We start from the raw sequence: 13,284 nt of genomic DNA on the forward strand, positions 1-13,284 counted from the left end.
CACATGTAGAGTCACAGCATTTCCTGTAGCGCTATCTATATACAAAGTCAAAGATCTCATCCGCAAGGTAGTAGCTCTCGATCACAAGTAAAGCATGTGATCCAAGAATATGGTGAATCACGCACACACACACACACACACACGACTCGGTGGCGCAGTTGGTAGAGTCCCCGACTTTCACTACGGTGGTCCGGGTTCGAGTCCTGCCCAGGGTTGAAATAATTTAAGTATCACTGCGCTGCGAGTTGTTACTCCAACTCTCATAGGCAGGGAATTGTGTGTGTGTGTGCGTGTAAGATTACAGCATTGCCCATAGATCGGTCATACGAGCTCTGAGCTCTCTTCCGGGAGGGAAATAGCTGTCGATCATGGGTCCAGCACGTAATCCAAAGACCAAGGTGAATACACACACACACACACACACACCCGCACCTATATACACATACATAAAACATGCACACACATACATACATACTGTACATATACACACACACACATTAATACACGCATATTCACAAACAAACACACACCCAGGTCTAACATACAAACACGTGGTTGGGAAAGGATGACAAGGGAGGTAATCAGTTCACAAAAGACCCCTCCCCCCTCAACCCTCCCCTCTTCCTCCCCCACTGACCTGATTACAGAGGGACTAAACGAATTAACAATATTTCTAGTACAAAGCTAAGATTATACACGTGATGACACAATGCAAGTTCTGTCCAAGAATAAGCAACGACTCACACGTAAAATGACAGACGATTGATATATAATACAACATTCTGGGCGGGAATTAATTTTCTTTTCCCTTCTTCTTTCAAAGTCTTGAGGATTTTTTTTTTTTTTCAAAACTGCACGAGAGGGTTGGTCAGCTCTCAATGGATGATGTCCATGAAGCAGAATTCAATATTTTATCAAACTATTTTATTGCATTAGTTGTTTTTTTTCCTAGAGGAAGAGTCCTGTTCAGATGTGGCGATATCTCCTGCCCATCTGTACATTACTACCCGACTAAATCTTTTGTTGAAAAAAAAAAAAAAAAATACTGAAAACAAAACAAAAATAAAACTGGATTTAAATCTACATTAATCCGTGGGTTGGAAACCCGTTTAAACCTTCACATAGGATCGACAACTACTTCAGTGGACAATAGGGGTCCTCTGGCGCCCAGGAACTGAATCCAACAGTAGTGTTGGATCCTATCGAGACAGAGGACGACGACCGGCCGAAGACGTCCCTCCCTCATCCCTTCGGGCGAAGTCCACAACGAACTTCATCCCGTGCGTCCAGGACCAACTCATCTGGCGGGGCTTTTGTCCTGCAGCGGACAGATTACCGTCGTTTATGATAATGGAAGCGCAAAAGGTCTGTAATTCAGCTTGGATGATGAATAGATTTTCACTAATCAGTCCCGTGGCCGTTTTCATGCATGGCTTACTGTGTTTGAAGAAGGGCGTGCGTATTTGTGTGTGTGTGTGTGTGTGTGTGTGTGTGTGTGTGTGTGTGTGTGTGTGTGTGTGTGTGTGTGTGTGTACGCGCGCGTTCACACGTGCATGTCTACATATGTACGTAAGCATGTGTACACGTGTGAGTGTGCGAGAGCACATACATGTATATACATGTACATGTCTGTCTACATGCGTTTTTATATGCATATGTGTGCATGTATGGTAGCACGTGCACGCACGTGTGTATGCAAGTGTGTAAGCGTGTATGCATACGTATATGCGTGTATGCATACGTATATCTACACATGTGCACAAACAAGCCCGCGTGTGTAGGCGGGAGACTTTGTGTCTTAATGCGTTTGCTTTGTGTGCTACACAACTACAATTTCATGGTTATTAGAGCGTGTTCGTGCGTCCTGATGCGTGAATGGGCACGTGTGTGCGTGTATTCGTATACACACGATCATGTGCGTTTGTGTACGTGTTTATAGGTAGTGCGTGTACAAATGTACATGTGATTTTTTGAGGCAGTCGTAATACACATGTTTGAATGTTTGCCCTCCCCCTCTCTCTCTCTCTCTGTGTGTGTGTGTGTGTGTGTGTGTGTGTGTGTGTGTGTGTGTGTGTGTGTGTGTGTGTGTGTGTGTGTGTGTGTGTGTGTGTGTGTGTGTGTGTGTGTGATTATTCTATTTATCTTTAGTCATTTTTTCAAAATTAAGTTCGATATACTGTATATTTCTGTATTTTTTCAATGCACTGTCTCAATCACTTTGTTCCAATTATCTATTGTTCTATTTGGAAAGATTGATTTCAATGACATCCTTCTATCTTCATATTTTTCAAGTTAATTTAAATTTTCTCGTCTCAAAGACTCATATCTCGTCCTCTTTCTCTATAAACTGGAGATAACTCTCTGCATTGGGAATTTATAAAATTCGGAATTTTCAATGATAGTAAGAATAACGGTTTTCAGAAAATATGCAAAAGTATTAGAAAGTGTTTGTTATCTGGATTGCTCTAGATGTCCAAAGTTTTCGTTCTAAATTTAGATAATCGAAGTTTAGAGATTTCCAATAAAGAAAACTACACAAGTTTCCTCTCACGTGCTTACAAATGGTCTTGAAGTCTCATTTCTTCTATATTTTAGTTAGTTCTACTTTAATTAAATGTTTGCTTGTATGTGAATCCCGACAGATTACGAAACCATTCAACAAAGTGTCTGTTTATTTCTTTTCTCCATCATTTTCACTCTCATTCCCGTCCTCTCTCTATTTTCTATTTCTCCTCTCTCTCTCTCTCTGAGTATATACGTGTGAATATGTGTATATATGCGTGGATAACTTTCATAACAATCACTTCTACAGACTCGACATTTAGAGAAGAAGCTTGTCAATAAATCAATTTGTACCAAAATATTCCCATTCCTTTCTTCAGTCTCCCAGACAAGCTGCCCCTGCCTCTCCCCATACTCTCGTCTAAAACATCTTCACTAACCAACATTACTTTAACTTGATATGTTCTTTTCTCGTTTCTTTCCAAGAACAGAGTTCTGTGCTGGCATTTATTTATTTCTTCTAACCTACAGGTCATTGATATATGTAGATGAAAAAAGTCAAACATATAAATTTTATTATTATATTTCCCAAATGCTCCTCATGCCTCTTCAAATCCGCCAGTTCACTATACAGAAATCAAAATAGTATCAAGTTCCCTCTCTATGCCCACATGTTAATCAAAACAAGACCGAAACAAAGCCTGCAGGTCTGTTTCCCAACAGGGAAGTTAATATTAATGCACGTGGATTTGATTTTAAGAGTTTGTGAGACTACAACTGTCAAAACTTACGAGATGTTTTCATATTTTTGACAATAATATAAAAAAGTTATCACCGAAGGAAAATGAAAATATTGAGTATATATGGAGCATTGACTTAAATCCCCACTTTCAAAACTTCGTGTTTAATGTCATTAAACGTCTATATTATTATTCAAAATATGCGTACAGCAGCCAAAATGTGCCTGTGGCGTGATGCAAGCGACATGACGTCATGGATAAGCGATCTAAGGCCACCGTCATTGGATATCCAGATTTCACTATCCAATCACAAACGACTACGTCATCGACGGGGATTGAGGGCGAGAGGCAAGCATTGAGTGACTGGCCGTAATTTGATTTGAATACATTTCTTTTATTATAACAATTGTTTTTGAGAAACTCCAGGACATTGTCATCCCTCCAAAATAACAATAAAAATGTATATTATTTGTGTTAGGAGTCAAATCGTAGGACTCGGTAAATAAGTGGGTTTTTATTTATTTATTTTTAACTTTGAGGCCTTCACTAGTCTTGGCGTATCCAGAAGAAATGGATCCATGTATTTGAAAACGAGATTTCGATTTTCAAGACAATTCTCCTAATACAATAATACATCACCTTCAGTTGTATTATTTTCACAGTCCTACCGTGTCAAAAGCTATACTTAGATATAATGAAATCAAAACATCACATTTACCTTCATCTAATAATGTAAGTTATTGACAATAGAACATAAAATCGTTTCAGATAATTACATCCTTTTATAGGTTGACTGATTATTATGAAGAGCTTGTACTCGTCTTAGATGGTCTAGCAAGTTGCCTAATATTCTTTTTCTAATTTTTGAAACAAAAAATATGAACCCAAACGCTGTACAGAGAGTTTATAAAGTCCTTGTGCAATTCTAAATACTTATATTTCATGAACAACAGACTTTATTACTGTTTGTATACGTGATGATGGACATTTGAGTGGATTACTCTAAATTTGATTAAACAGTTCTACTTGTGGGATTCGAACCCTAAGTTGTTCCACTCTTTTACCACAAAATTAGGGCGCTACCTAACGTACCACGCAGGATATTCATAAGGAATATTCTGGAACTTGTCAATTCCTGGACTTACCATATCCAGCGTGTCAAGATTTAATTTAAATTCGCCAATAAGTGCAACTGGTCTTGACTGTGGTAGTCTGTACAGGATAATAAATTTAAGCTTCCTTTCACTCCTAAGTTACAGTAGGACAGTACATAGATGTACTACATTTTACGGTTTCCAATATTCGCATGAAGAAAATTTGGGGGGTTTAAAATTTCGTGGGTTTGGTGTGTTTCCTTGTGGCTCAATCATATACCATTATCTTAAACAACGTCACAAGGTCTTAACCAAAGCGTCTAATTTACAGAAAACATTACAGTAATCTACAAAGTCTTTTGCTCAGAAACCCAAATGGGCTTTGGTCGTATTTGAATACAATAATTTTTTTCTTCATTCGTAGAAGGAAGCGTAAATTTATTGTACGATTGGACACTAATCTCCACTTAAAGAAGAATGAACATTTTTTTAATTCTACAATCTCTCCCTTCTATCTCTCCTTTAACAACTATACTATCCTCCCTCTTCTACGCGATATGGTCCCATAGGATAGAATCACAGGTCATCTGTGACGAAAGAAATCATCAACATTAACCGTCATCATTTTCACTGTCACATTCGTCCTTTCTTTATCACTATCATTATCAAAACAGCTCTAATTTCATTCTGAATAAATCTCTATTCCATGTCATTTTCCCCCACACATGGAAACTCGGAGGGATGTTTTTCTTGTATCATTCTTGTTAATCAACAGCTATTCACATGTCAGCCATAATTATTTCGCTAGGCCTATATTTCTCCCCCCCTGACATCCCTGTAATTACCAACACCATAATCATTACCACCACCACTGCACTTACTACCACCACCACCTAACCCTACCACCAAAATCTCCATTGCAGTCAGACCCCGCCCTCTCCATTTCAGCGTGAAATTCATAATAAAAAGCTTTCACGTTATATTATCCAACACGTAAAAGCGGCAGTGGTGAGCGAAATGGCGCCAAACCGTCAAAAGCGACATGACGTCATGTGGACCTCCAGCCTGTTCCCAGTAACGGCTTCACCCGCTCGACGTTAATTACAGTGGGAGCAATCAAAAAGTCAAATGACCTTGTTTGTTCAGCACCGCTGGTGTTCAGACTAATGACCCTTTCACCCTGGCGTCTATGGAAATTGAGGAAGGAGGGTGACTGAGGTGTTTAAAGGTGTAGGATCGAACGTTGTGGGTGTTGAAGAAGCGGATGGAAGGAAGGATAGACACAGATTCGGATGGTGAGGCGATGAGACGGCGTGTGTGGCCTGAGGCGACGGCAGTTGTCGAATAACGGTTAATAGCGGATGTCCGGTGCAGAGCGAATTGTTCTTCATGGCTTTCTGACTTCTGCCATTTACATCCGCCCCTGGAGAACTTTCTCGAGACAGCTGCCCACGGAAACAGGTCTTTGCTTTGGCGAGTATCGTGCGGGGCAGAGCACGGGGTTCAAGTAATTTTTTTGTTTCTGTACAGATTGGTATCCAGCTGGCATGCGACAAAAAACAAGTAACATGAACGCTCATTCATGCGGGTACACAAACACACAAACTAACACACGTACAGACGCGCGCGCACACACAAAGACACACACGTACACAAATACAAATGGCTTAAGGGAGAGAACAAACAACTACATAAAATATTTTCTCTGATGGTTTCGAAACATGATAAAAAAAAAAGTCAATTTCATCTGTACCCTAAATAAACAGATGAACTTTGGTATCCTGCTGTACTGACAAGAAGGGCACCCTACGAACTTAGAAAGCAACGCATTTACAAACACGAGCAAAAGTTTTCACCCGCCCTACATTTCTCACTACGTCAATGTGATTTTTTGTTGTCGAGCATATATAGTATTTAGTTTACAGTTAGGTAATTTCCTTGAATAGACAAGAAAAATCTCAGACAAAGAATTTGAATTTGGACCATGAAAAATTCTGAATGGGTATTCAAATTTTCATCTTGACTGTACAAACTTAGAGAGAGAGAGAGAGAGAGAGAGAGAGAGAGAGAGAGAGAGAGAGAGAGAGAGAGAGAGAGAGAGAGAGAGAGAGAGAGAGAGAGAGAGAGAGAGAGAGAGAGAGAGAGAGAGAGAGAGAGAGAGAGAGAGAGAGAGAGAGAGAGAGAGAGAGAGAGAGAGAGAGAGAGAGAGAGAGAGAGAGAGAGAGAGAGAGAGAGAGAGAGAGAGAGAGAGAGAGAGAGAGAGAGAGAAAAGGGTGTGTGTGTGTGTGTGGGGGGGTGACCTAGAAATGACCCCGAACCAAAATCTCGGTCCCAAAAACCACATGAGAAATTATGATCGTTGCCTCGATTTTCAGGAACTGTAAACGGTCCCCGTGACCTCGTAAGTTTCTTTACATCAAGAGGAAGAGATCAGTCGCCGGTTGTCAGATATAGGTAGAACGTGGACAGATTTTGAGGACGGACAGCGGGGAAATGTGTGTGTGTGTGTGTGTGCGTACATGTGTGTGTGTGTGTGTGTTTGTGTGTGTGTGTGTGTGTTTGTGTATGTGTGTGTGTACAGTCATATCATGTTCAGTCCCATTACGCCACCCCTTATCACATTACGTCGCACAGTGCAACGTCCATACGGCATCGTTACGTCGTTACGTCATAATGTAACGGTGTTACGTCACAAAAAGTCAACGTTACGTCACAGTAACCTCAACACCTAATCTTTGCAACCTCTGGCTCCATAATATGAAGTCCATTGCTTGTGATGTTGCAGGAAATAGCTATCATAATAGGGAACAAGTTTTTTGTTTAACAATTCAAGTGAAATAGATATAATCCTTCGTGCGTGCACTAATTTAGTGTGTGTGTGTATTTGTGTATGTACGCACGCATGTGTGTACATGTGTGCGTGTCCATATTCGCGAATGATCATATCCAAGATGGTACGAACAAGCATAAGAAAATATAATCTATGTTTGAGCGGGCTTATGCGTGCGTGATTTAGGTACATTCACGTTTTTGAATTAGGCTTTATCCCTGTAAAAGGTTATTTCAGGAGATTCCAGCTGTCGGTGGGCGGGGCCTAATCCTATTCGAAGCTGTGACGTCATGTCGTGCCACATAACATATTAAATTTTTCGCCATATTCAAAACAAATCGTTACAGTTTTGGTTCGGAAAACAATGTCGATATTCTTTTTTTCACGCTGATTCTATAAAGTAAAGGCAAAGAAAAATCTGTCTTAGAATATCAATGATAATAATATAATGTGTATTATGATACAGGAATTTACTTTTTCTCTGAGATTTAGTCCATTTCATCGATGACAGTAATCCGTTTTCCAAGTCGTCATCTTTGGAGGGGAGTAAAGTGGAGGAGGAGGAGAAGCCGGCCATGTCACAAAGGACAAGTGACAAAGTAGTCCACGCCTGACCACCCTCCCAGATGGGATGACAGAAACTCGACCCGAATTGATGGGGATTTGTCGTTGTCTATCCATCAACTGCCGGCGGGGTGACCCGGTTCTTTGAGGTCTTCACTCTCACCCTCTTTCACTTCGTCTCCTCTTCAGAATTAGACTCAATTTATCGATTCAGGGATCTATAAGGGTCTCGATCGAACGACAAACTTTTCATACTAAAGTCCACTACCCCAAGTGCGGCTGGGTGAATGCCTTGGCTAGCTAGCTCCCTTATCAGGGAGAAGAAACCTTTTATTTCTCTCTCTCTCTCTCTCTCTCTCTCCTTCCCTCTATCTCTCTCTCTCTCTGTGTGTATGTGATTCACCATGGTTTTGGATCACGTGTTGGACTCGTGATCGACACATACACACACACACACATAATTATATATATATATAATATATATATATATGTGTGTGTATGTGTGTGTGTGTGTGTGTGTGTTAATAAGAACACGGGTACGTGTGTTTACTTATGCAAAGTAGACCACTTGGAAAACATAAGAACATAAGAAATAAAGGAGACTGCAAAAGACCATAAGGCCTACACTAGGCAGCTCCGTATCCATCACCACCTGTCATCCCCATCCATAAAGTTGTCTAATCGTTTTTTAAAACAACTGATAGTTTCAGCGCTTACTACGTGGTTACTAAGTTTATTCCATTCATCGACCACCCTATTTGTAAACCAATTCTTGCCTATTTCCTTCTTAAATCTAAATTTGTCCAGTTTATACCCATTACTGCGAGTCCTGCCCTGTTGTTTTATTATGATGACCTTGTTTGCATCACCCCTGTTATAGCCCTTGATCCACTTGAACACTTCTATTAGATCACCCCGCACTCTGCGTCTTTCCAGAGAGTGTTAGGTGCCTAAGCCTCTCTTCGTAAGGCAAATTTCTGAGTCCATGTATCATTTGGGTAATTCTTCTCTGTACTGATTCTAGTGACTTTATGTCCATTCTGTAGGACGGAGACCAAAACTGTACCGCATAGTCAAGGATGGGTCTAACTATCGCTAGATAGAGTTTAATAATTACCTCTGCACTTCTATTCGTTACCGTCCTAGCAATGAAGCTTAATGCTTTGTTTGCTTTATTTCTGGCGCTAATGCACTGCTTCCTGGTTTTAAGGTCCGGACTCACCAGAACTCCCAAGTCCCTCTCGCACTCAGATTTTTCTAAAAACGTGTTATCTAAGTTGTATCTATTTTCAGGGTTGTGTAGCCCTACGTTTAACACGCTACACTTAGAGATATTGAAGTTCATTTGCCATTTCACCGACCATGTTAACAGTTTATGAAGATCATCCTGCAGAATCTGGGCGTCTTCTCCTGACCTAATTAGGCGTCCTATTTTAGTGTCGTCCGCAAACTTACTAACATCACTATTTAACCCATCGTCTAAGTCGTTTATATACACAATGAACAACAAGGGACCCAAAACCGAGCCCTGGGGGACCCCGCTAGTAACATTGCCCCACCTAGATTTTATTCCATTTATGGTGACCCGCTGTTTTCTGTTACTAATCCAAGCTCTAATCCATTCTAACACTTTTCCTCCTATGCCATGGGCTTTGATTTTATTTAGTAGTCTCTGGTGTGGCACTTTGTCGAACGCTTTTCTAAAGTCAAGGTAAATAACATCGTAATTTTCATTGTTGTCTGACGCCTTATATACCTTAGTGTAAAAGGATAGAAGATTAGTCACGCATGACTTACCTTTGGAGAAACCATGCTGTGAATCACGAATAAAATTATGCCCTTCAATGTGTTCTCTGAGTCTATTTACTAATATTGATTCAAGCATTTTTCCTATAACCGATGTCAAACTGATTGGCCTGTAGTTGCATATGGTCGATCTATCTCCCTTCTTAAAAACAGGAACAACGTTTGCCTCCCTCCAAGCAGTTGGAACAGAACCAGTGTCTACCGATTTATTGAATATTTCAGTTAACTGGTCGCAGATTTCAAATTTACACTCTTTAAGCATTCTTGGAAAAAATTCGTCCGGACCCGGAGATTTTGTAGCTTTAAGTCTGTCAATCTGCTTGATAACTTCTTCTTTACTAATGCTGATATTAGTTAGGCTATTTTCTTCATCCCCTCTGAAAATCGGATCGCAGTCAGGTACTTTATCTAACCTCTCATTAGTAAACACCGATAGAAAATAATTGTTAAACTCCTCACTCATTTTTTCTTCCGATTCTATCATGACATTTTCATCGTTTTTAATTGGTCCTATTCTTTCTTTATTTTTTGTTCTATAGAGGTGAAAGAAACCCTTTGGGTTGGATTTTGATTGACTGGCAACCTTGATTTCATAATTACGTTTCGCTGAACGTGTATTCCTTTTAACCAGCTTTGCCATTTCGTTATATCTTGATCTAAGGTGTGATTCCCCGTTTTTTATTTTTACGTAAAGTCCTCTTTTAATTCCGATCTCATGTTTCAATCTGTCCGTCATCCATTTGGGGGTATTACTATTTTTCCGTATTGACTTTAGGGGGATAAATGTGTTTTGTGCATTAATAATTAGATCAGTTAGATTGTTATACATTTCATCTAAAGTACTGACCTGATTTTTGGGCCCTCGCCCCGAATCGACCTGACCTAAGGTATGCGTATTACTCTCTGTGACCCAGACCTGACCTAAGGTATGCGTATTTCCCTCCTTGACCCAGACCTGACCTAAGGTATGCGTATTACCCTCCTTGACCTACTTCTGACTATCAGCCCCGCAACGAGAATCAAGAATGTTTGAAACATCCGGATTGTTTTTCGTATTCAATTTCAAATAGGTTTTTATATTGTCAAAGTTTGCTTTCCTGAAGTCTGGTACTTGAACGTTATTTGTACTTTTTATTTTTTCCCAAATAATATTAAATCTTATTTCTTGATGATCGCTAAAGCCTAGACTATCGCCCACTAAGAAACTAACGAAGCAGAGCGCTTTCGTATATTACATCTTCAGTGCAAAAAGTACACAGTTAACAGAAATACATAGATCATATATGCAAGAAAAAGGAACAAGGACAGTTTACATAAGGGTGGATAACATTTACCCCCTGGAAGGCGGTCAGTCAGGTCGCAAGGGTCAATGCGTCCACTAATGAGGGTGGGGCGACATTAGGTCACAGTCGAAGGGTTACATTTTACCTGTTATTATTTTGCTTATTTCTTGACAGATAGAATTGTCCAGTTTATATAAGCCTTTGTGTAGGTTAGTATTTTGATCACTGGTGGTATGAATCTATTAAGGTTCTTACGATTATGTTGTTAGTGTAATAGATTGCATGGGCATTACCCCAATCAACTGGATGATTATTCAATTCAATATGCTTGAAGATTCCACGGGAATTATTGCCATCCCTAACATTTTTATGTTGTTCAATTCTAACGTTTAAGGGTTTGGTAGTTTGATCTATGTAAACTGTCAACGACAACAACATCAACATCATCATCATCAACATCAACGACATCAACAACATCATCATCATTATCATCAACATCATCATCAACAACATCATCATCACATCAACATCATTATCATCATCAACATCATCACCAACATCATTATCACCAACATCATCGTCATCAACATCATCATCGTCATCAACATCATCATCATCATAATAATAATAATAATGACAATAATAATTTTATTTGGCAATGAATCAATATACATGAAGTGCAGATACTGAAAAGAACACAGTTCGAAATAACAATTACAATTGCCGAGGATAACACAAAAAAGCACGAAGCTTTTGTGTTATCCTCGGCAATTGTAATTGTTATTTCGAACTATGTGTTCTTTTCATTATCTGCACTTCATGTATATTGATTCATTGCCAAATAAACTTATTATTATTATTATATGTTATGAAATAGCTTATATGTACAGTATGTGTATCATGAATAAGAAATCATACCAGGAAATCATACTTCGAGTAATTATGAAGTCATATAATATATACATTTACCATAAATATTCTACCAAAGGTGAACTACCTAAAATTAGGACTGAGTGGTTAAAAACAGAAAAGAAAGGGTGGAAGTGGGTCTTCAAAGAAAACGACTTAGGAACAGTTCACAGAAAACTTCTTATAGTACATGGGTGACTTTAACTTACGGCATCCTACAGGTGGTCAACTCGAAAGAAATTTGCTTCAGGAATGGATCCTGGTAAGAATTACTGTCCCTCTACACACGCACCAGCTCGTCAGTGTAGTGGTACCATTCTCAACCGCTAATTCAACGATGCGAGTTCGAGTCCCGTACAGGACTGAAAAATTAGATACTAAATCGCTGGACTACGCACAAGCACTTCAACTCTGGTGGGCAAGGGGTGAATGTGTGTTGCGATGTCATATAATTAACCATAGACCTGCCATATATAAGCCCTGAGCTCTCATCCGGGAGGGTAATAGCTGTCGATCATGAGTCTAACACGTGAAAAATAAGGAGAGAGACCAACTTTGAATTTGGAGCTAAGTATGTTAGATAGGAGAGTAGAAGGATCCCATGAGCGTTGCTCAATTACTCTACACTTAAATTAGGTAAATGCAACTAGGAACATACAAAGACACACATGGGAAGGTCCAAGACCACGATGAATAACAAGTACATCACCACACGCACACGCACACACACAGTATCACTGCGCTGCGAATCGTTACTCCAAATCTCGTGGTATTAGGGATGTGTGTGCGTGTAAGGTCACAGCATTACCCATAGATCGGCCATATATCATATACGAGCTCTGAGCTCTTACGGGAGGGAAATAATTGTCGATCACGAGTCCAGCACGTGATCCAAGACCATGGGGAATCACACATACACACACAATCTACTGTTAGACAATCTTGGTTGAACCAAATATTAGTTCAACTCTGCAATTACCGTAGTAGTCATGATGGAGGTCTGAGCGGAAATAGAAATTATATTCTATTCCTGAGTCACCATAAGGAGAAACATGTGCGTGTGTGTGTTTCACCATGGTCTTGGATCACGTGTTGTACTCGTGATCAACAGGTACTTCCCTCCCGGAAGAGAGCTCAGAGATAGTATATAACCGATCTATGGATAATGCTGTGACCTTACACACACACACACACACCCAACTCCCCGTCCACGAGAGTTGGAGTAATGACTCGCAGCGCAGCGATACTGAAATTATTTCAGCCCTGGGTGGGATTCGAACCCGGACTGCCGCAGTGGCGGCCGCGAATGCTACCACTGCATGTGTGTGTAATATCTGGTATTAGGATATTTCCTACATCACAACGAACTCAACACAATCTGCATATCAATAACAATTACTGCCTCGAATTTCACGGACGGGAAACCCGCAGTTTTACAGTAGTCGGCAACGATCCTCAAGGTTTCCCATATATTTCATAAAGAAAAATCTATTTTCTGTTGCTATGTAGCCGGCTGGTCGAAGGAGGCGAGGAGTCGCCGGTTGTCAACTCGCATG

The 13,284-nt window shown here is 40.0% G+C and overlaps 1 protein-coding gene across 7 annotated transcripts in view; it reads right to left on the reverse strand.

The window, feature by feature from the left end:
* LOC143032822 (venom dipeptidyl peptidase 4-like) overlaps positions 1 to 13,284 on the reverse strand; it is a 248,985-nt gene that overhangs the window by 128,338 nt on the left and 107,363 nt on the right. The gene's annotated exons all lie outside the window — the stretch shown is intronic.

This window comes from Oratosquilla oratoria, chromosome 14, assembly GCF_046742065.1.
Source record: "Oratosquilla oratoria isolate Oo_2021 chromosome 14, ASM4674206v1, whole genome shotgun sequence".
NCBI classification, from domain to species: Eukaryota; Metazoa; Arthropoda; class Malacostraca; order Stomatopoda; family Squillidae; genus Oratosquilla; species Oratosquilla oratoria.